The sequence below is a fragment of the Castanea sativa genome, chromosome 11, assembly GCF_040712315.1.
Source record: "Castanea sativa cultivar Marrone di Chiusa Pesio chromosome 11, ASM4071231v1".
Taxonomy (NCBI): Eukaryota; Viridiplantae; Streptophyta; class Magnoliopsida; order Fagales; family Fagaceae; genus Castanea; species Castanea sativa.
In genome coordinates, this window is record NC_134023.1 from 63,186,378 (window position 1) to 63,208,703 (window position 22,326).

The 22,326-nt window shown below is 32.6% G+C and overlaps 1 protein-coding gene and 1 pseudogene across 2 annotated transcripts in view; both read left to right on the plus strand.

The window, feature by feature from the left end:
- LOC142615031 (putative disease resistance RPP13-like protein 1) overlaps positions 1 to 22,326 on the plus strand; it is a 44,620-nt gene that overhangs the window by 9,451 nt on the left and 12,843 nt on the right. The window lies entirely within an intron of this gene.
- Positions 11,680 to 13,066, plus strand: LOC142616919 (protein IQ-DOMAIN 11-like; annotated as a pseudogene).

The following is a 22,326-nucleotide window of genomic DNA, read 5'->3' on the forward strand; positions in this document are numbered from 1 at the left end:
TCAAATGGTCACAGATTTTGATGATGTTTGGGATGCAATATGAGAAGGTGCTTTGTCAACTTATTTAAGTCTTAAATGTCAGTTGAGTATACATAGCTATTGGCTAAGACTTTGTTTATGTAGGAACACCCAGATGCAAAACCATACAGAATCATAAAAAAGCCAAAGTATAATGATTTGTGGTTAATTTGTGGAGATCCAGCTTCTGATGAATGGTGTAATCAAGTGCGTCAAGATCTAGGATGTAATGGTGTTGGTGAGATTTTGGCTTGACAAGCTTATAAACAATCTCAGAATTTGCTTCTTCTTTTTCCCCTCTACAAGTATTTGGTCTTTAGTCAATAAGCAATTAGATATATGTGTTCAATGTGTCTAGATATATATACCTGTGCTATTTCATACTGCATTGATCACAATAGCATTTTGTCAAGAAGATCTGTTTAAGTGCTTTCTTGAACCTAGGGGAAAAAAGAAACAGAAAGAAAACAAGTTCCTACTGCCTGTTTAATATAAAACATAGTGCTCATTGAAGTCAAAAGAATTTTTTTTTTTTTTTTTTTAAAATGAGCAAATAAAGAATTCCTTTCCCCATATTTACGTTATTTTAGAATTTTCTGAAGGTGCCAAACTTAATAATAGCTATCACCGAAGAACTGATTGGACACCATCAGTGGACCGATATTATATTGATCTAATGTTAGAGAAAGTCCATTAATATAATTGTTTCCTTAATATGTGTACCCACCAAATATTAGTATGATATAAATGATCTAGACTATTCCATAACTCATGTTGATCTTGACCACTTCATTAGAATGCAAGGCCCCTTTAGTTTAGATTAGATTTGAATTTATTGAATCAAATTCCATTACTAATTGGCTCTCTATTTGGGCAGAGAGATGCTCTTTGGATACTGATTTTTCTTATTCTATTGTCATTATTGCAGCCACTCTTTGGGCTATTTGGAAGTGGCGGATTATATAGTCATGCTTGAAGGAAAGGTTGTACACCTCCTTCTACAATTGGACACTGTTTGTTGATTGTAGGATCAAATGGGGGGCCAAATTTCAGATCATTGTAGAAGTTAGTACTAAACGAAAGAGTTTCTCTTGAGGTACAAGCTTTGTATTCAAAGATGAAATGAAGAACCAAATTGTGGTACGCCTTTATACTATACGCAACACACTCTTAAGCGATGTGAAATATTTGTTCCATATTTAAACCACAAAGTAAATCATACAAGCACAATTATAATAAATGCTTACTAACCAAGAGCCTTGGACCTAAAATTGTGGTACTAAACTAAACTGGTTTTACAGCCCTCTATTATATTACATCAATGTCTTAGCATGAAAATTTTTAAATTATATTGGAGCTTCAGTTGTTTGTTTGTTTGGTTTTTTTTTTTGTTTTGTTTTTTTGTTTTTTGTTTTTTTTTTGTTTTTGTTTTTGTTTTTGTTTTTTGTTTTTTGTGGGTTCCCTTTTCCTTTTTCTTCCAAAGAAATCATGAAACCATAGAGAGACTTGAGTTTTAGTTTTGGGTGAGTGGCACTTTGGATTGTTCATCAAAGTGGGTTTATGGGAAAATTCATTATGATATTGGTCATCATCAAATTTGGTTTTGTGGGAATCTATAAGATGTGGGATTCATGTTCGAGGTAATGGGTGTGAGAAATTAGGTCCTGTTTTAAGAGGCAATCAATTTTCAATCAACTATTTTTTTCTAATTTTTGGTTGAAGATTCTTTATCCTTTAAAGGAGTTTCATTTGTAGTTTTCATTGGTGACTATTCAGAATATACCTGGCTCCATTATGGATTGGACTCTGGGATTATTACTGAAATAAAGAACAACAATGATTGGTTATTGTCGCGACTGCAGGATGCTTTAGCTGGGATAGAAATTCCATATTTACACCTTTCTCCTCCTTTTGAGACATGCTCTGTGGACCTTGATGTATATGGGAATCCAAAGTGTTTTTCAGCCATTAAATAAAGAATCATTTGAACAGAATTAGTACACATTGTGCCTAAAATTGCAGCTTTAAGATCTACCACTATGGTTAACACAGTAATTTACTATCTCGTTAGACCATCATTTGGACAGCATTAGTACACATTGAGCACTGGTGTTTTCGCCTTTGATTTGTAGTTTTATCTAACTCAGTTTCTTTTCAAAATTTCAGCTACTTCTTGGTTGGCTGAAAAGAAATCCATAGTGCCTTCTCGGACAATTCATGAAGGCTCATCCTATGCAGTTATTAAAGGTTTGTCAGCTGCACTTGTACCTACTACCTACTAGTAGCTCTGAGGTTTGCAGCCTTTGTTGTGGAATGCAAAACACCATGCTGGGAGATTAGAGCTGTTAAGTAAGGTATTGTTGTCATGCATTAGGGATTTTCTAAACCCTGGGTTGATCAAGTCCCAAGCAATTTCTCACAAATGCTTGTCAGCTTGCCAATTCTGCAGCTTCCTCTTTTATGCATGCAGACTGGTCATCTTTTTTACCTGAATTTAATAGGATTTCTGTCTGAATTTCATAAAAATAGTATCCATGTTGAAGGGAAATAAATTTCTTGTTGAGGTGAATTTTGTTTGATTTGCTGAATACCGCTAACAGAGGATTTTGCAGATTAGTAAGAAATTGTTTTAAATTTCATTCACATTCTACAACGAAGCACTAATGTAGGATTGCCATAACATTAATTTATTGGAAATTTGAGCAACCAGACAATTGCTTGTGTGAAATGGTTTTGAGGTTCATCCTTGTATATTCTTCTTAGCATCCAGTTTTCAATTCTTACATGGAGTAGAAGTTTGCGAGTCAATTATAAATTATTTCAGTGACTAATCTGCTTCATTATTAATCGATAGTATTCTGTATTGGTATTGGTTTTTAACTTCTTTTTCTGAACTGATGCATGTATGAATTCCCATAAATCACCCTACCAGAATAGTTGCACAATCAATCAGAACCTTCTTACACCACTGTAATACTTTGGCTGTCCAATGGCTAAGAAGACAAGTTGGTTCAACATAATGAAGAGTTTTTTAATTCTTTATCAGAAAGACAAACTCAAAACCAACCAAGGTAAAATAATTTGCTTATTTGTTCAGTTTTGGTCTTTGATTCTGTCCTCACTGCTAGAACCATTATCAGGGTAAGAGAAGGAAATGTAATTTTGGAGGCATAAGATCAAAAGTTTAGCCTCACTCACTGCACCATTATCCTTGAATGAAAGAAGTCTAGGTGAGGCAGGGGAAGAGCAGATCAAGCTTGCTCTTGCTGTGGCCCATGCTCTTACTGCTGATGCTGATGCATCTATTACAACAGCTCAAGTTGCTACTGAGGTTGTCTGGTTCACGAGCACGCCTCAATCTAGCCATCAATGTGAAAATGAAGTGGAAGAGTTTTCTGTCATTAGATTTCAAGGTGAAGCCCCTCAGTCCAACCATCAATGTCAGACCAAAATCCATAAATTTGCTTCCACTAGAATTCAGTCTGCCTTTCAGGGATACCATGTGTGTTTAAACAGCCTCTCTTTATTTCAGTTCTCCTTTCTTAACTCCTGTTTATTCTCTGCTAATTTACAAATGTTGGAAACTTTGTATATCATAAAGTAATGCCTAAAAGGAAAACATATGTCAGGAATTTGTCTGCACACAAATTAAATTAGACCTGTTTTTTTAGTTCTCAAGGATTGCATAGTTTTGATGAACATCTATGGGGGTTTTGCAGGCAAGGAAAAGGTTTAAGGGCTCAAGCTATTATTAGAGGTAGAGCAGTAAGACGCCAAGCTATAAGCCTATAACCACCCTAAAGTGCTTGCAGTCCATTGTGGTCGCAGGCCTGCACAAGAAGATTTGGAATGGTGGACAGGGACGGACCCAGGTGGGGGCCCAAGGGGGCCCGGGCCCCCCCTGGGTCCCAAAAAAAAAAAATTAGCAGGTTAATTTTAAAAAAAAAATGACTTGGCCCCCCCTTACTTGTATCTTGGGCCCCCCTTGCAGGTACAGACATAGTAACCAGCTAAGAATTTCCCCTTATTTCATAGTTGGCTGGCCATTTTCAATACACACAACCGCATGTTGCACAAGACAATGGAATTGCTAGATTGTAACAAGACAACTTCACCATCACTTGGGTAGAAGGCTAGGACATCCACAGGCAGCTGGAGGGTGGAGCACTTTCACTATTTTAAACTTCGTGTATAATGAACCATGTACCTGCATAACTGTACATAATACTCAAGTCCCAAAAAAAAAAATATATATATATATATATATTTTTTAAATCTGCTTCTAAGTAGCAACAGAACTGCTTTAATACTGATGAAACTTAACCCACTGTGAAGCAAAAGAAAAAAAAACATCTGTAGTGCATCATTTGATCAGAAAGTTGGAGGAATTAAGTTGCTTTAATGAGTGAAAATTGTGCATTCTCAATCAATGAAAAATATGTCCAAAACACACGGCCAAAACTTAACTAGAAAGCAAATCAATGCAAAATACTGCATCACACATTAAAGATAATTTGACATTAGATAAATTTATAAAATAGCGTTGAGTTCCCTTTTTATAGATAATGTATTAAGAAACAATAGTATTTTGTGTCTTTTGTTTTTTCTTGGTAGGTGATTGTATCCTAACATATTAAGAAACAATGATTTTTGTATATATGTGTTGGTTGATAATTTGTTAATATTATATGGATGCGTATTTGAATTTTTTTTTTCACTTATCTCCGGCTCCCCTAGCTTGAATTCCTGGGTCCGTCTCTGATGGTGGAAGGTACTTGGAATTATGATGAAAGTAAAGAATTGCAGAATTGGAAAGACAAGATAACAAGATATGGATGCAGCAAAAACTAACTCATTCTAATGTGAACAACACAACTCCCATGAAAAATCTGTTTCTCATTTCTCACTTTATAAAATAATAGGTTATGTTTGATAACAGTTTTTGTTTTCTATTTTCAAAAACTTGTTTTTGGGAATATAAAGAAAAAACAAATTTCTTATATTTTTTAAATCAAAAACATGTTTGGTTAGTTAAAATAAAAAATATATATATGGTTTTTAGAAGAAAAAAATAGAAAATACTAAAATATGTTGTTACTAAGATTTGAACTCTAATGCTAATTCATTAAATGAGATAGATTCATTAAATTAAATAAATGTTTTCATTGACTTTTGAAAACTAGAAATTGAAAATAGCTTTTTGCATGTTTTCAATTTCCTTCACAAATTGAGTTTTGAGAACGATTTTTGTTTTCTGTTTATTTTGGGTTGCCAAACAAATTTTAGTTTCAAAAATAAAAAATTATTTTTGAAAACGGAAAATAAGGGAAAAAAACAGTTACGAAACATATCCTTAGTCTTTAGCTTGCCTAATTAACTACTTTACTTAATAGTGTTTAACTTATTTTACCTCTAAGTTATTGGTGGCAAAATGTTATGATTTTCAGATACACACAAACAATCAAAGAAGTTGGGATGATAGTGTTTTGTCAAAGGAAGAGGCAGATGCATTGTTTATGAGTAGGAAAGAGGCCATCTGGTAGGATCCTTTTGCTTTATAATCTTATGATTATACATTTCTCAAGTTTTGGTTCAACTACTGATTTTTTTAACTGACTTTTTTCAAAAGTCAGCAGATACGGATCAAAACATAATAAATGGAAGATGGAGGCACTGGTTGGTCCAATGGGTAGATACCATGGTTTTAAAAACCGAACCGAGAATCAAACCATTTTTTTCAAAATTTCCAGTTTTTCCCACTTTTTGACCGGTTTCCGGTTTTTGACCGGTTGTTGACCGGTTTTGAGACATTTAATAGGACCGGACTGCACCGGTTTTCCTGGTTGAACCAGTCGGACCGGCCGGTCCGATCTAGTTTTTAAAACAGTGGTAGATACATAAATTACCAAAAGTAGAGAACTTGAATATTTGGATTAAGACAAAGATATGACTACAGAAGAAAGCAACTTAGTCTAAAAAATGTCAAGGGACAAAGTAATTAGGAAGGATTGGATTCTCCAACATTTGCTCCCAGAGGATCAATTCATCATAGAAGGCAATGCTCATTGAGAGACCATAATTCTTTGTTAAGCTCTCCTGTTGTTCCAACTTACATGAATGCAACTGAATCTACAAAGGCAAAGCAGGATCAATGAACTCGCCAAAAATAAGGCCCGGGAATTTCGATACATAATCTAAAAGCTATTCATCATATAAGAATAAACTGTCTCTCATATCCTCCATTACTACTAAAGTGTCAACTAGTGGTAGGATTGGCAAGACTAGTAATTTCTAGCAAAGATATCCAAACTCGAAAGGCCTTCTAGGTCCTATTAAAATCTGTCAGAAGGTAAAGGGTCTTAGCCTTAACTTAGAGTGCTCATTGCAGATTTTGGATTGACACGGCTTCAGATAATTTCAGAAGTTTGGTGCCAGAAGAGTTCTTGGTTAGTGTGTCAGGTTGGAGTGGAGAACATAGTCAGTAATTTGATCTAGTTTGAATAGTTAAACAATGGGATGCTATTTCATCTCATCATTAAACGTGCAGCCCATTGTAATGCTGCACAGTTGATTGACATACATTTTTATTTATTTATTTGAATAAGCTGATATTATTAACAGAAAAACCAGATAGTACACTAAAGCTCACAACACCAAAATAAAAACAGGCAGCAAGCTGCTCACCCGGCTTATACAGCTCAACATAAAAACCAACACCTACACACACTCAAGCACCTATCACAACTTCATCACAAAGACTAAGGCTATCTATACAAACATAGGATTCATATAAATACCAAGCCCATCACAAAGAGCTCTATCATTGGCAGAATACTTCTTAGGAATGCATATGTATGCACCTCCTCTCCGATCAATTTCAGCTATAATTGGCTTCACCAGCTGTTTCTCAATTCGATTCAAACCTCAAAATATAAAGTTATACCTCTTGCCTCCACAAGTGGTAAACACTAGACAGTAGCGACTGTAGCAATTTTCCCCACTCTAACTATCATACACTTGTCCTTCAACATCTCCTTACCCCACTTGAGAGCTTCTTCCCACTGGTAACGAACAGATTGTCTTGTACACTTCCTCATCTTCTAGAAAAGGGACATACTTAGTCTATCTTCTTATGACAACTACAATTGGGAAAATTATATGCAAACTGGGATCAAAATTAAGGTTTATCAATACCATGACTCCATGATTCTGTTTTAAGTTCGTCGTTTAGGACACTAGAGACTGGGGAAACAAAACAATCACTGAAATTGTTGGAGGCAGGGGTAGTAATTGGAGTAAAGTTGTAACAAGGTAGTCATACTAGGAGGTGCGGTTGGATCACCTCCTTTAAGTACCTTCATTTATTGTTCCACCAGATTTGCACATATTGGAGCCTTGGCCTAAGCTAAATTCTCACCATTATACCAAATCTTGCTTCTCAACATAATACATTTTTTTCGCAAAACACGTTTCATGGCCTTTTTTTTTCTTTGATTTTCTGTGTGCCAGAAATAAGTTTATTTAGCTATATTTTGCCCGGTCTGGGCTACATGGAGCACCGTGCACCACTCAACATCTTAGTATGTCGAGACAATTTGATCATTTAGTGTAGCCGACCATAATTGACTTTGGTGAAAGAGTTTTGCAGATGAAATGGTCCTTATGTCAATTCTATCTTGAGTTGCAATTCACATTTGTTATGTTGCAATCCAATGATAAATAGCGTTGGTAAAAAACTATCAGGAAGTAAAATAAAATTCTCGTCCCTCGGCTTTTTGTATTAGACACTGACAGTAAAAGAGCTCTTTTAAGTTCATTTGGGTTTGGGTTCTATGAGAGCTTTTTTTTTTTTTTCTAGCTCAATACCAATGGATAATTGTGTGTAACCTACTAAGCCCATATACACACAAACAAAAACTAAAGACAACACTTTTTGCCCACCAGAAGAGGTAGCATTAGACAAGGTGCTTGAATTAGACGAAAAGGAGCATACCATGTGTATATGAAGCCTGTTTTGAAGCGTAGGTGAGCATATTAAGAACACCTAAAAAAAAAAAAAAAAAAAAGAACACCACTAAATTTTTGGTTATTTTTTTAGGTTGGATAATTCAAGAGTTACAATGGGAGGGGAGATTTAAGAAATATTTAGAGGTGCTAGTTAACCTACAAGACTCTTGGACTAAACCAAACTTATTGGTTTGAATTAAGTTGTAACATACTTTAAAAAAAATTAAGAAAAAAAAATGAAAGTCTCACAAAAACTCTCTTTCATAAGTTTTTTGCACAAAATCAACAAAAATTCTATGACCACACACTTTAACACAACTTAGACACATGGCAAGTGAATTACTGTTCACTAAGCTCTTGCAATGAAAATGAGTTTGGAAACACTAGAAAATCACAAATCGTTACCCAATCAATTTTGCAAGTGACCACTTTTATAATGTTGAGTCAGTGATTGTTGCCTAACCCCCCACGTCTCTCTTTTTATTATTATTATTATTATTATTTATTGTTATTGAGAATCAACCACCCACGTCTCCGGTTCTCTCATTAAACTATTCTTCCTAATGAAAAGACCAAGTTTAAATACTCTTCTTATTTAAGATATTCTTCCTACTAATGTTCACTTAAGGATTTAGTCATAAGATTCTTAAAAATAATGATAATAAAATTAAATTAAGAGAGAGAGAGAGATATTGTATCATAAGAATTAGATATTAATGGCTAATTTCTTAGATCCACTTTTGAAATACACTAGTATATACCCGTGCAAATTAATTAAAAATTATAGTTTAAAAATTACAAATATTACTAAAATTATCATAAGTGAGATAGTCAAAACTCTAAATTAACAATTAACACACACACACACACACACACACACACACATATATATATATACACACACAGAGAGAGAGAGAGAGCAATTTGACTTAGGGACTATGAATTGTGCAAGTTTTATTATATAAAAATAAAATTTATAATAGATTATTAAATTAATTAAAAATATATATTAAATTTTATACTATATGTCTTGCAATTTTTGGTAATAAATTTTGGTAGGATTACAATTTTAAATATCTTGAAACTTAAATAATATAGTTCACCTAATTAAAGCATCCTAACAAATAATAAGATAAATAGAGTTTCAATTGGAGGAGTGGAAAGTTTCTTGGAACTTTAAGTAATACTAGAATTTCTTCTAAAAAAAGGGTAATACCAGAATTGTAGGCAAACATTGATTACTATTAGATTTAAGGGTCAAAAAACGCTCATAGTAATGCCATTATTATGAGTCCAATTGATGGGACAGAAGATTTGGACTCTATTATTACTTCATAGAAATTAGTGATTGAGGCATTAACTCTTCTAATTAAAGGGGGAAATAAAAACCACAACATTAACTCTCCATTCTCTTCCAAATCATCATCTTCTTCCTCTCATCTTTCTCTTTGCACTATGTACTTTCAGGCCTCCACCATTCATAAAATGCTCAAGATTAAATTGTAAATCCAAGTTGTCTTTATTTTGTTTTAATAAACATGATTACCATTTTGCAAACTCATTTATTATGGAAGGAGTACAGGAGTATTGTTTTGCCATTAATTAACCACAGTATATGGTCTGAATAAAGGAGAATTTTTTTTTTCATCCATTGAGTTTTGTGTTTTGGCAATACCTAGAGTAAAATTTGTCATGAGAGTTTTAGATATACTTAGCCTCAACAATCGCTCTCTAAAACAATGGTGACTTTGGCCATATATTTCTAAAATTTTCGAGTACCTCAAGACAATATTGTTAAGAAATCAATGGTGATGGCCTGAGAGTACATAGTGCAAGAAGAAAGATGTGAGAGAGGATGAGAGGAGGAAGATGATGACGTGGAGGAAAGTGGAGAGTTGATGTAGTATTTTTCCCCTTTAATAAGAAAAGTTAATATTTAAATCACTAATTTTTTGAGAACAATTATGACATTACCATGTGTGCTTTTTCACCCTTTGATATAAAAGAAATCAACGATCTCAAAAATATGTAATTTGAACTCATCTCATATATATATATATGTGTGTGTGTGTGTGTGTGTGTGGGTGTGTGTGTGTGGGGAATTAAAGGACCTGGGTAGGTATTTGGGCCTTTGGGCTCTGTTAAGAAGGGTCAGTTCATTCTTGACTAAAGGCCTTTAGGACTGCAAGTTGGCTCGCAAGCCGAGGGTCCGAGGATTCATTCGAGGAAAAATCTCTCCTCGGACAGACCCATGATGACTTGGAGATTCGCTAGAAAGATCAAAGCAGAGTTCTGGAAAGACTGTAGGTTAAAGAGGGGAGCCAAGTATCCTCTAGACGCACCGGTGTGAGAAAATATCTCAAAAAAAAGCTGCTACCTCCACATTAAAGACCCTACACCTACCTTCCTGGCCGCATTAATGGGGAAGTGACCCCTGAACAGTAGAATGGAACCTTCTGGCTATTATTTAAAGATTTCAAGAAGGAGGTGGAAGGGGATTTTGGTGACACGTGGGTGAAGAAAAGAGAAGAAGTATTTAAGAGGAGAAGAGAGTAAAAAGAAGAGGGGGAGGTTAGCAAAAACGGAAAAAAGAACGATAATGTTCAAGGAAGAAAGAGAGATAATAGAGAAATTGTCCTCGGCTTACGCCCGAGGAGGTTCATTTGTCATAATCGTTTGTTATTAGCAAATACTGTAACACTTAAGCCTATTTGTCAAGTCTCCAACACCCCTAAAACTAGATTTCAAATCCACACTCTACAAATTTTATTGTTTAAGGCTCATTGGGCCTGAGCCCACTTTGTCTTTGGGTCCAGGTGCAATTGTGCACTTACAATATATATATAATTTAAGGTGAAGATAATTTTAAAAAATAAATAAAATTAAGGTGAGGACATAGGGTAGACAAAGTTGTCCTTATTGGTATGCTTCATTTTTTTTTTTTTTAGCTATATATATTTCCTTTCAAATTTTTTAAACTTTTTTATCCAATTGTTGAGAGTAAAAATTAATTTTTAATTTTAGTCATTGAAAAGTATTACAATTGGTAAGTACTACACCAAACCATAATCTCATCTATATTTTATCTAAAAGAAATATTACACTTCTATTAAGTCATCTCATTTTTCGCGTCATCATTATATCAATATTCTTTTCATATTTATTTTTTATCTTTAACTTTTTTTACAATAATAAATATATAAATATATTGACTTTTTAAATTCATTTTTAAATTTACATATTTTCTATACATATTCATCACAGGAGGTTTACGTGGGACGATTCACCAAAATCAAAAATCCACAAACAAACTTGTTGAAAACCCACAAACAAAGTGCACCGACCCTCTCCATCTTGTTTGTTCCAGGTCGCCGGCGACGGTAAGAGATCTGCTTCAACTCGATAACGGTGGCTCGACGGCGACAAAAACCCACCATCAATCCCAGCAACAAACACCCTAACAAATCCAAATCCAAATCCAGCAGTGGCAAGAAAAAAGCAAAGAAGAGAAAGCGCAGAGAAACTCGCCATTGTTATTGGTATTTTAACTTCTTTTTCTAAACTGATGCGTATATGTACTACCAGAAACCGTACAAGCACAGTTGCAGAATCAATTAAAACCTTCTTAGGCCAATGTGATTTATTGGTTCCCCAATGGCTAAGAAGAAGAGCTGGTTCGACATAGTGAAGAGGTTCTTTATTAGAGAGACAAACTCAAAGCCAGCAAAGGTAAAATGACTTGCCTCCACTTCTGCTCTGCTGATGAAGTGGCTGTTACAACTGCTCAAGTTGCTGCTGAGGTTGTTGAGTTCACTGGCAACCCTCACTCTGACTATCAATAACTACCCTAAAGCTCTTGCAGTCCATTGTAATTATTCAGTCACAAGGCTGCACAAGAATATTTGGAATGGTGGAAGGCACTTGGAATTATGTTGGAAGTGAATAATCGCAGAATTGGAAAGACAAGATGACAAGGGTATGTAATACAAGAACTGGCTTATTCTATTTTGAACAACACAACTCTCGTAAAAAATCTGTTCCTCATGTCTCTCTTTCAAGAATATTAGTCTTCGGCCTGTCTAATTAACTATATTACTTAATAGTATTTAACTTATTTCGTCTTTAAGTTATGGGTGGCAAAATGTTATGACTTTCAGATAGACACAAACAAACAAAGAAGTTGGGGTGACAGTGTATTTTCAAAGAAGGAGGCTGATGCATTTTTTGAGTGGGAAAGAGGCCATGCTTAAGAGAGAATGGATAAAGGAATAGTGGTTTATCCATCTGGTAAGGTCCTTTTGCTTTATGATCTTTTGATTATATATTTCTCAAATTTTTTTGGTTCAACTAATGATGCTTTCAACTGAAAATATTTATAGAAGTCAGCTGATACGGATTGAACCATAGTAAATGGATGATGGAGGCACTGGTTGGACCAATGGGTAGATACACAAATTACCCTAAGAAGAGAACTTGAAGATTTGGACTTGGCTTTGACTTCAAACCCAAGACAAAGAGATGACTATGAAAAGAGGCAACTTTAGCTAAGAAATGTTTCCGAGTAAGTTGGAAGGATTGGATTCTCGAACATTTGTTCTCAGAGGATCAATTCATCATAGGAGGCAATGCTCATTGGGAAATCATAATTCTTTCCAACTTACATGAATGCAACTGAATCAGCAAAGGCAAAAGCAAGATCAATGAGCTCCTCAGCTTGCCAAAAATAAGGCCTAGGAATTTCAATACATGCTCTGAAAATTATTCACCATATATAAGAATAAACTCAAATCCTCTACTACTACTACTGAAGTACCAAGTGGTGGTAGGATTGGCAAGACTAGTGATTTCTGGCAAAGATCTCCAGGCCCTACAAAATCCAGTTGGAAGGAAAAGGATCTCAGCTTCAACTTAGAGTGCTCAATGCAGATTTTGGACAGACATGGCTTCAGATGATTTTAGAAGTGTGTCAAGTTGGAGTGGAGAACAGAACATAGTCTGTAATTTAATTTAGTTTGAATAGTTAAACAATGGGATGCTATTTCGCCTCATCATCAAAGGAGTAGCTCACTGTAATGCATTGTAATTCTACTCTACTCCCCTAAGTGTACTGAGGTTTGGGTTGTATGAGGTTTTTTTTCTCTGTTTAATACCAATTTATAAGTGTGAACTGTAACCCACAGCATGCAAAAATAAATAAACTTATGTATTTTACCTTACCAAAAATTACTTTATTTATTTTAACTACCCACTTTTTAAACACATCTTACATCTCATTTTCTTATTTTGTAATACAGCTAATTAAAATAATATTTTTTTTATCCTTCCCAATTCCAAAACCTAGCAGCAAGTCAGCAAGTTCTATCTATTAAATAAAAAATAATAAAAATAAAAATAAAATCACCAAACCCAACAGCAACCACCCCCCATAAAAACCCAGCAACCCAAAATCCACTTCACAACTACCTAGCAACTTTCAGACAAAACCCAACAACCACAGCTCCCGCACACAAAGCCCAACAACAGCCCAAAAAAAACTCAACAACCCATGCCAATGGCCAGTGCGACCACTTGTGACCCATCAACCCCACGACCCAACAACCCCACCAATACCCTGCAACCACTATTACTGGGCCACAAAACCCAGAAACCATGGCTACTATGCCGCAAAACCCAGCAACCCATGCATATTGCCACTGCCACCACCCATAACCCATCAACCCCACGACTCTTGACCCAACAACCTTCCACAAAACCCATCAGCCACAGCCCAATCAATTTGCAAACCCACACCCTCCACAATGCGTATTGCCGTTGGAACTCCTTAGCCTTGCATGATGCAGAGTCTTCTATCCTCCATTGCTAGCCCAAAAGATTTTTGTCAATGTAATTGGATGAGAGAGAGAGAGAGAGAGAGAGAGAGAGAGAGAGAGGCGAATAAAATAAGAGGGTAAAAATGATTTGCATTTTGTACAGTAGACATCTATTTTTAGATGTTACTGTATCATTTTGTAAAAACTTAACACATTGATGAAGTACGAGATGAGATGTGTTGGGGGTGGTTTTGTGTGATTCTATGTATTCGGTACTTTATTTTACAGACAACTGTTTGTGTCCACTACATTGAAGAAGGAAGAAAAACTATCATCCAATAAGAGGTACCATTAGGCAAGGTACTCGAATTACTAGAAAATGGGCATTCACATCCATGTGCATATGAAGCACATTTTCAAGCGTAGGATAGTGCATTACAATATCAAATGTTATAAATTGTGCTGGATATAGGGCCTAGGCCAGCCCAATTAGGGAGCCATTATGAGCCCAACCAAGCTGAAGGGGGCTTACTCTTCCAAGCTATTATAAGGGACTAAGAAAACCGTATTATTAAACAACATGGCAAGTTCGCTTCATGAAGAATTTACTACAACGACAACTTGATCAACTAAGGTACACATCCTAATAGTCTCTGAAGTACCTGCATTTTCACTCACACAAAGATTATACCACATACAGCCACTGCCCTCAAGATACTTGACATTAAGTCTGGTACATAAAACCGGATCATTAACTTGAGATTAATGCACAAAACATAATAGGCAAAATAATATCAGAAAGAGAGAATCAAATTAAGGCTTAAGTTAGTCTAACCTCTCAAATAAAGTTAAACTTCCTATAAGATCCACCAACTCTGATCTGGAATCCATTTAGGGCAGCTCATGTACACAACAAAAAACAATCATAGTAGTCCAAACAGAAGCTTTTGTAAGTAACAAGCGAAAATTCAGTAGTATCTACGAAAACAAACTTAATACTTTAAAATAGCTCCAGCATTTCAAATATGCCGTCTTCAGCAACGCTTAAGCATAATAAAAGCAATGTAAAAGCCAACATATGTGTCTATACTATGCTCATCATCCTAACATATCAAGATTCTTCATCTCAAACTAAGTAAATAAAAATCAGTTTAACAGCAGTACACATATGTCTATCCAATTCTCATCATCTTTTCTTAAAACAATATTTCTTACGTTCATAGAATAGGTCCGTTTTGGCACTCCCTAAATTGACAATTATTGATATTTTTCTTCTTTTTTTCTTTTTTTTTTTCTTTTTGTTCACAATATTTTCACAACACTTTCGTAACAAATTTTAATCGACTGGTTATTATTGGTTTTTTTGGGTGGGCAAAAAAGAAATTTAAATAGTGGATTTAAATTAGAACCAATAACAACTTACCACTACAATTTGTTGTGAAAATGTTGTAGATATAGCAGGTTATGGGTACAATATTTTTACAAAAATAGTCACAATAAAATCTATGTAACTGTTTTTTTTTTTTTAATGTGATAAGTTGTTAATGGTAGATAAAAAAAAAAGTGACGTTAGTAGTAAAGTACAAATAAAACTAATAACAACTTGCTACATAAACTTTATTATGAAATTATTGTGAAAATAAAATCTATGTAACTTTTTTTTTTTTATGTGATAAGTTGTTAATGGTAGATTAAAAAAAAAAGTGATGTTAGTAGTAAAGTTCAAATAAAACTAATAACAACTTGCTACATAAACTTTATTATGAAATTATTGTGAAAATAAATTTATGTAACTTTTTTTTTTTTTTATGTGATAAGTTGTTAATGGTAGATTAAAAAAAAGTGATGTTAATAGTAAAGTCCAAATAAAAACTAATAATAACTTGCTATGTAAACTTTATTATGAAATTATTATGAAAGCATTGTGTCAATTGCACAATCTTTTTGTTTTTAAAGAAAAATAGCACTAATTTAATAAGTCTAAAAACGCAATAAAATATCATAATCTATTAACTATATATAAAAAGAGGCAAGGCCTCAACAGTGCCATTTTGGTTTATTGAGCCACTTTGTCTTCTTCTTTTTTCTTTTTTTCTTTTTATCAAGTTTTGAATAGTAGCTATAGTCCCAAGTGGCGCTGTAGCTACAGTAGCTACAGTTTTTTTTCTCAGCCTTCGGTTTGTACTTTTTTTTTTTTTCGTATTATATATATTGTTATACTGACACAATAAATTTTACAATATTTTCACAATTATTGAGGTGTCAATTTCTTATAAGTCAAAATAAAATAATAAAATATGGAACTGTGACCAACCACAACTGAAAATAAATATTTTGTGAAAATATTGTGACACTTGTTAAATGAAGGTGTAAAAACTATAATACCTTTGGTTTGTTCAATAAGTACTTTTTTTTTTAGTTATCGATTTGTGCTCTTTTTTCTACTAACTATATAAAAAGAGGCAATGTCTCTACAGTGCCCCTTTTGATGTAGTGAGCCATTTTTTTTCCCAAGTTTTGAATAGTTGCTACAATGTCACTTTGGTTTGTTCAAGTGGCACGGTAGCTACAGTGTTTTTTTTTTGTACTTTTTTTTCTTTTAAATATTTATAAGAACCCGCATATATATTGTTATATTGACGCAACAAATTTCACAATATTTTCACAATTATTGAGGTGTCAATTTCTTATAAGTCAAAATAAAATAATAAAATATGAAACTGTGATCAACCACAACTGAAAATAAATGTTTTGTAAAAATGTTGTGACACTTGTTAGGTGAATGTATAAAAACTACAATACTTTTGGTTTGTTCAATATGTACTGTTCATTGTTTTTTTTTTTTTTAAATTTCAGTCATCGATTTGTGCTCTTTTTTTTTATATATAAAAAGAGCGAATACGCTCATGAATAGTGTTATGAACAGTATTTTTGGTTTAGTGACTTGCCTTTTTCTCCCTTTTTTCCCCCTCAAGCTCACCAACTTGGTTTGAGCTTTTATTTTTCTTTTAAATAATCTTTATACGTTTACTTTCTACTTGTAATGTAAACTTACATTGTATACACATAAAAAGTAGCAAGTATTATATACATTTGCACAAAAAAAAAAAAAGTACAAATTTTGCAAATGTGTATAATATTTACCAATTTTTATGTGTTTACAATATAAATTTACATTGTAAGTCCAATGTATATTTCTATATATATATATATATATATATATATATATATATTATAAAAGAGTGAATGAGAAAAACTACAGTAATTTCGCTACAGTAGTTTTGGTTTATTTAACTTTCACTGTTTTGCTGGCTTTTTTTTTTTTTTTTTTTTTGTGAATGCATAAAGTTGTAGTATATTTGCTATATTATTTTTGGTTTGTCCACAATAATTTTCACAGCACTTTCATAACAAATCAAATATGGTAAATTGTTATTGGTTCTAATTTAAACTTACCAATAAAATTACTTTTTTGCCCACCAATAACAACTTGTAATAACCTACTACTTATAATTTGTTGTGAAAATGTCATGGACATAACATTTTTTTGTGTGAAAAATGTTAAGAGATCTTGATGTTGTTACAATATTTTCAAAACTTCTGAGCTGTCAATTCTTTACAAGTTAAAATAAAATATAACAAAATTATAAAAGTATTGTGAAAATGTTGCTTCATTCTATTGTGTTTTTAGAAATTTTTTATTGGTTTAATAAACTTTGTTGAACCAAAATTCACTATTCCACATACAATTTTCTTAGGTTAACTTTTTGTATATTTTTGTCTGTACACATTATTTTAAGTAAAAACACATAGTTTTGCACACACACACCCAAAAAAAAAAACCTTAGGAAAAAAATATTTTTCATTCTTTATATTTGGGGTAGTTTACAATTCTTCCTTAAACTTTAAAATCAAGCAATTTTTCCCTTAATATTTTGAAAAAGAGCAAATATGTCATATTGTTATTCTATTAGTTAAACCCTAATGAAAGCTTATGATTCATAAAATATTTTACTGTATAATGTCTAAATTACTCCTGCTAAATTTTAACATCCTAAAAATTTTCTTTACGTATTTTGAGTTTTAAATGATAAAAATTCTTAGAAAGTTAGAATGATGATATTAGGTGTTTTATTTGTTATCTAAAGAATGTTAATTTTCTAGGTTTAAATTTTCAAAACTTATAATTTATCTGATGAAAAATTCGATGACACATGCCTTTTGTTATTTTTTATTTTAAATTTATTAGCAAAATTCAGTTGTTTATTGTTGGAAGATGATAATATTCGTTATCATTTTTAGAAGTTTTTAGAAAATAGATATATTGTCTTTAGCAAGTAGGTATTAAAAAGCTATTATAGTTAAATAAATATTTATATGTTAAATAGCTAATCTAACTTTGTGGTTGATCAAAATTCTTAAACGAATGAGATTAACTTTTTACAACACAATTATCAAAATTCTTAAAATTAATATCTTTTTTGATTAATGTAAATCTCTATATACTTTAAAAATCAAATAATTTATATCTTTATTTTGTAATACAAATAAAATCTAAAATTAATCTTAATTACTACTATATTTTTTCACGAGAAGCACATGTCTTACTCATGCTGCCCTAACTAGTTTTCCTAAAAAGCCCTAGTTATTTGTTGAGTCACTTTGGTTAATGTGCCAACAATAAGACGAAGTCAAAGGTGCCGATTCTATGTATGGTACTTACTTTATTATCACAAAACTTCATGGGAGAAAAACACACTATTGCATAAGACAAGGGAGGCAAAAGCAAATTGGTTGAGGAAAAGCTGCTAACTTTGCAAAGGTCCACCTCGAAAAAAATGAAAGTTACGAAAAAAACAGAGAAAGTGAAAATGACCGGCGGGTAGGGGCAAGTTGTTGAAGTGAACACGTCACAAAGAAATTCAGTACTTCGATGAAACCATTTGGATCTCTTTTTAATTTTATCTTTGTCCACGATTGAAGCATACGAATATGCAGTTTAGAAATAAAGATATTTATTGATGAAACCATTTGGATCTCCAGCAAAAAAATTGATGGAGTAATGCACTAATGTTTACAAACATAAATCTTTTTATAGCTTAAAAAAAATTATTGTTATGATTTACTAAAATGATAAGTTATTGATTTTCATGTAGATCCATTAAAGTACTATTTTAATGGTTATAATTTACAATTTAATTGTGGGAGGAATTCATAATTCACTTTATTAATAAAGCCACCATTCAAATATAATCTTGCTAAATTCATAATCTAATTGGTCAGCTTTATTATATTCTTCTTGTTGATCAATGATTATTACAATATTGGGTAATTCTGTCATACATATTAGATTTGATCTCGTCCAGATATGTTTGTAAATGAAATAATTGTTTATTCAATAAAGCTAAATCTCTTTCTAGAAAACGATTGAGTCTTCCCATCTTTTGTTCTGTTCTTAAGTCCCTGAACTCATGAAATATCGTTTTCGTAGTATACCAATTCGTTAACATATCATCTAGCCATTATTTTATTAACATAATGAAGGATATTATGTGAATTTTAATATTTTTTAAAAAATTAATAAAGGTACATTTTTTTTATAAGGTATGAAACATGCAAGATAACCCTCTAACCCAAACTAAACCGATCCCACTTGCACAAGTTGAATTTGGTTTGTTGCTACATACGTAATAGGTTAGAAATTTCTTAACCCAATAAATTTAGGTTAGGTCCAAAAAACTCTCAAATTCAATCTAACTTTATCCATCAATCCATGCACATTCCTACAAAATTTTGGTATGAAAATAGAGCTATACTTCTTTTTTTTTAAAGCTACTTTCTCCTGGTGTGAAAAACCCTCAATCAAATATTTATTAGAGTATAAAAACACTCAATCAAAAAAGCTACCGAAACTAAATAGACACCTATTTTGTTTGGTTGGTAGTGGAGTGGTACTCAGCTACCAGAAACTAATAAATGGACAGAAATTTTGTTTGGTTGGTGATAGTGGAGTGGTAGTTGTGAACAAACATTCAATCATGTCGGTTTCATCATTCATGGGCATTAACTAATTACAACAAACTAAAGGGACTAAATCACAATATTGCATAAGAAAAAGGAGGGAATAGCAAAAATGTGACTGAAAGGAAAAGCCAGAAACTTCGCAGAAATCACCTCCAAGACTCCCAAAAAGCAAAAGTCAAGAAAGGAATTTAAAAGTGGCCTTGCAGTTGCAGGTAGTGCGCAAGTTGATGAACGCAACAACACGAAAATTGTTCAAAAGATCATTACCTATCTGACAGCGAGACATTACATGTGTCACAATACTATTCGCTGAGAGTCAGTGGGCCCAGACGTAATAAAAAGACACACCATACCCTCAACTAACGTTTTGAAAGTCAATATTATTAATAATAAAATACCAATAATTCTACGCACTAGTATTTTTACAAGAGACTTTGTTTTTAGTTGTGGGTAGTCTTTTTTAATATTTTATTAATTTTTATTTAAGTTCACACCTCGTGAATTTTTTTTATTTCCAATTTGTTGTGACCTAATATAATTGTAATTTAAAAAAAAATTTAAATCCCACCAAAACCTCCTCTCTCTTTTTGGTCTTCTTTTTCTTTCCAATTTTTTTCTTCTCTTTTTTCTCATCCACCTGTTTCTTCCCAATCTTATCAAATATCTTCTCTTTTCCTTTTATTTTTTATTTTTTATTTTTTATTTTCCTTTTCCAATTCTTCTGTGAGAAAGTCTATCACTGCAAGACCAAAGAAAACACTTGCATCTCTTCAAGTTTCACAGAACAAAGTAAACTTCTGTTAGTCTTCACTCCGAACTCAATTTTCTGATCAGGAGTGTCACTTTGATGGAACAATTTTAGGTGCAACAACCATAGAAAGAGTGAATAGTCAAACTTAAACTTACTCCTTTAGAAGAAATCTCATGCACCACTAGTTCAAGATGTTTTTAGCCACTGAGCTAAATTTTCTCATGTATATAACTATTTTCCAAGTCGGTCTACAGACTATACATAAGAGCTCATCAGATATCAATTGAGCCTTACAGCCAATCATTGAAGATGTAAAGCTAATGCTGAATTTTTTTTTTTTGGTTTTCTTTTTCTACGTCAGAATGTAAAATTTCATTGCTCACAATAATCTTGTCATGGGCTACTTTTATAAGTCAGATGTGCTGATTTTGTGAGGCAGATAGTTTTTTAGGACTAAAAAAGAATAGTGACTAGGCCCATTAAAGCTCTCTTTCTTATTGATTTATTTAATAATAATTATAATATAAGAAAAGAATGACAATCAGTCAATCACCTGGTGCACTAAATTTGAGCTACTGTTTCCTGACATTGTTGACCTGGGCTTGACGAAGAAATTTATAAATTTTTCTTACGCGGTGTGACCAGTACGCAGCCGAAGCTTTGAGACGCGGTATGATTAGCGTCTACGTTTCCTCTGCTGGGTTTTGTTTTGTTTTTTTTTTTCTGGGCACGCGTTTCAGGAGGCAAAGGTTACTGTTTATATACAGCATATATACTGTAATCGCAATAATGGACCAATTTAATCATAAACAGTATTGTACTGTTTATGAACCTACAAAATTCATTTTTCAGTAATTTTTCATTAAAATGGGTCCTATGTTACTATTCACACATTTAAAAATTATTTTACTATAGTGTTTTCAATTTCAATAAAATAAGTTCTATCCAAACAAACCCTTAATTATTGAGAATTTTTTTTTTTTTTTGTGTTAGTAAGAACAAAATTATTTTTGTTTATAATTTTTTAAATGATAGGGTTGTTTATTTTAAATAAAATTGGTTAATTGAGCTTTATTTTTTCATAAGTTTTACTATTAGTAAATTTTTGTTGTTGAGCTATTTTTTTAGGGCTTGTATATTTTGTTTTAATTTTTAGATCTATAAATTTTCTATAGTCAATAAAATAAGAAAAATACTAGCGGTACAAACTTTTTTTTATAAATTATTGATGTAATAAGTGCTTACTAGTAAGTAAAAAAATTATGTAAATGGTGGGTCCATGTACCAACCAATAAGAATTTACTACCAAAACAATTTGTAAAAATATTGTAAAAAAGTTTGTAAGGATAACATTACTCTTAAAAGAATTAATGATATTGTTTAAAGGAAAAAAAAAGTAATTTTATAGAATAAAATTGCTAAAATTAGTACACATATATATAATAATATTTTTTTTTTTAAATTTAGGGGGGCAAAGCTAGTTACGTCCGTAGGTATGACCATACTAGCCATTTAATTAAATGTGTTGGAGGTTGGGACCACAAATTGTATTTTTCATTGATATTTAAGTAAGAAAGCACCAAAGATAGGAGCGACCTTACGTGCAAAAGTCGTTTCAAAGTTTTTATGGAAATAATAGAATGGAACCTTACCTTCGTGGACAGGGACGGAGGCATTCATTGACCAAGGGGGGCAGTGGCCCCCCCTAATTTAAAA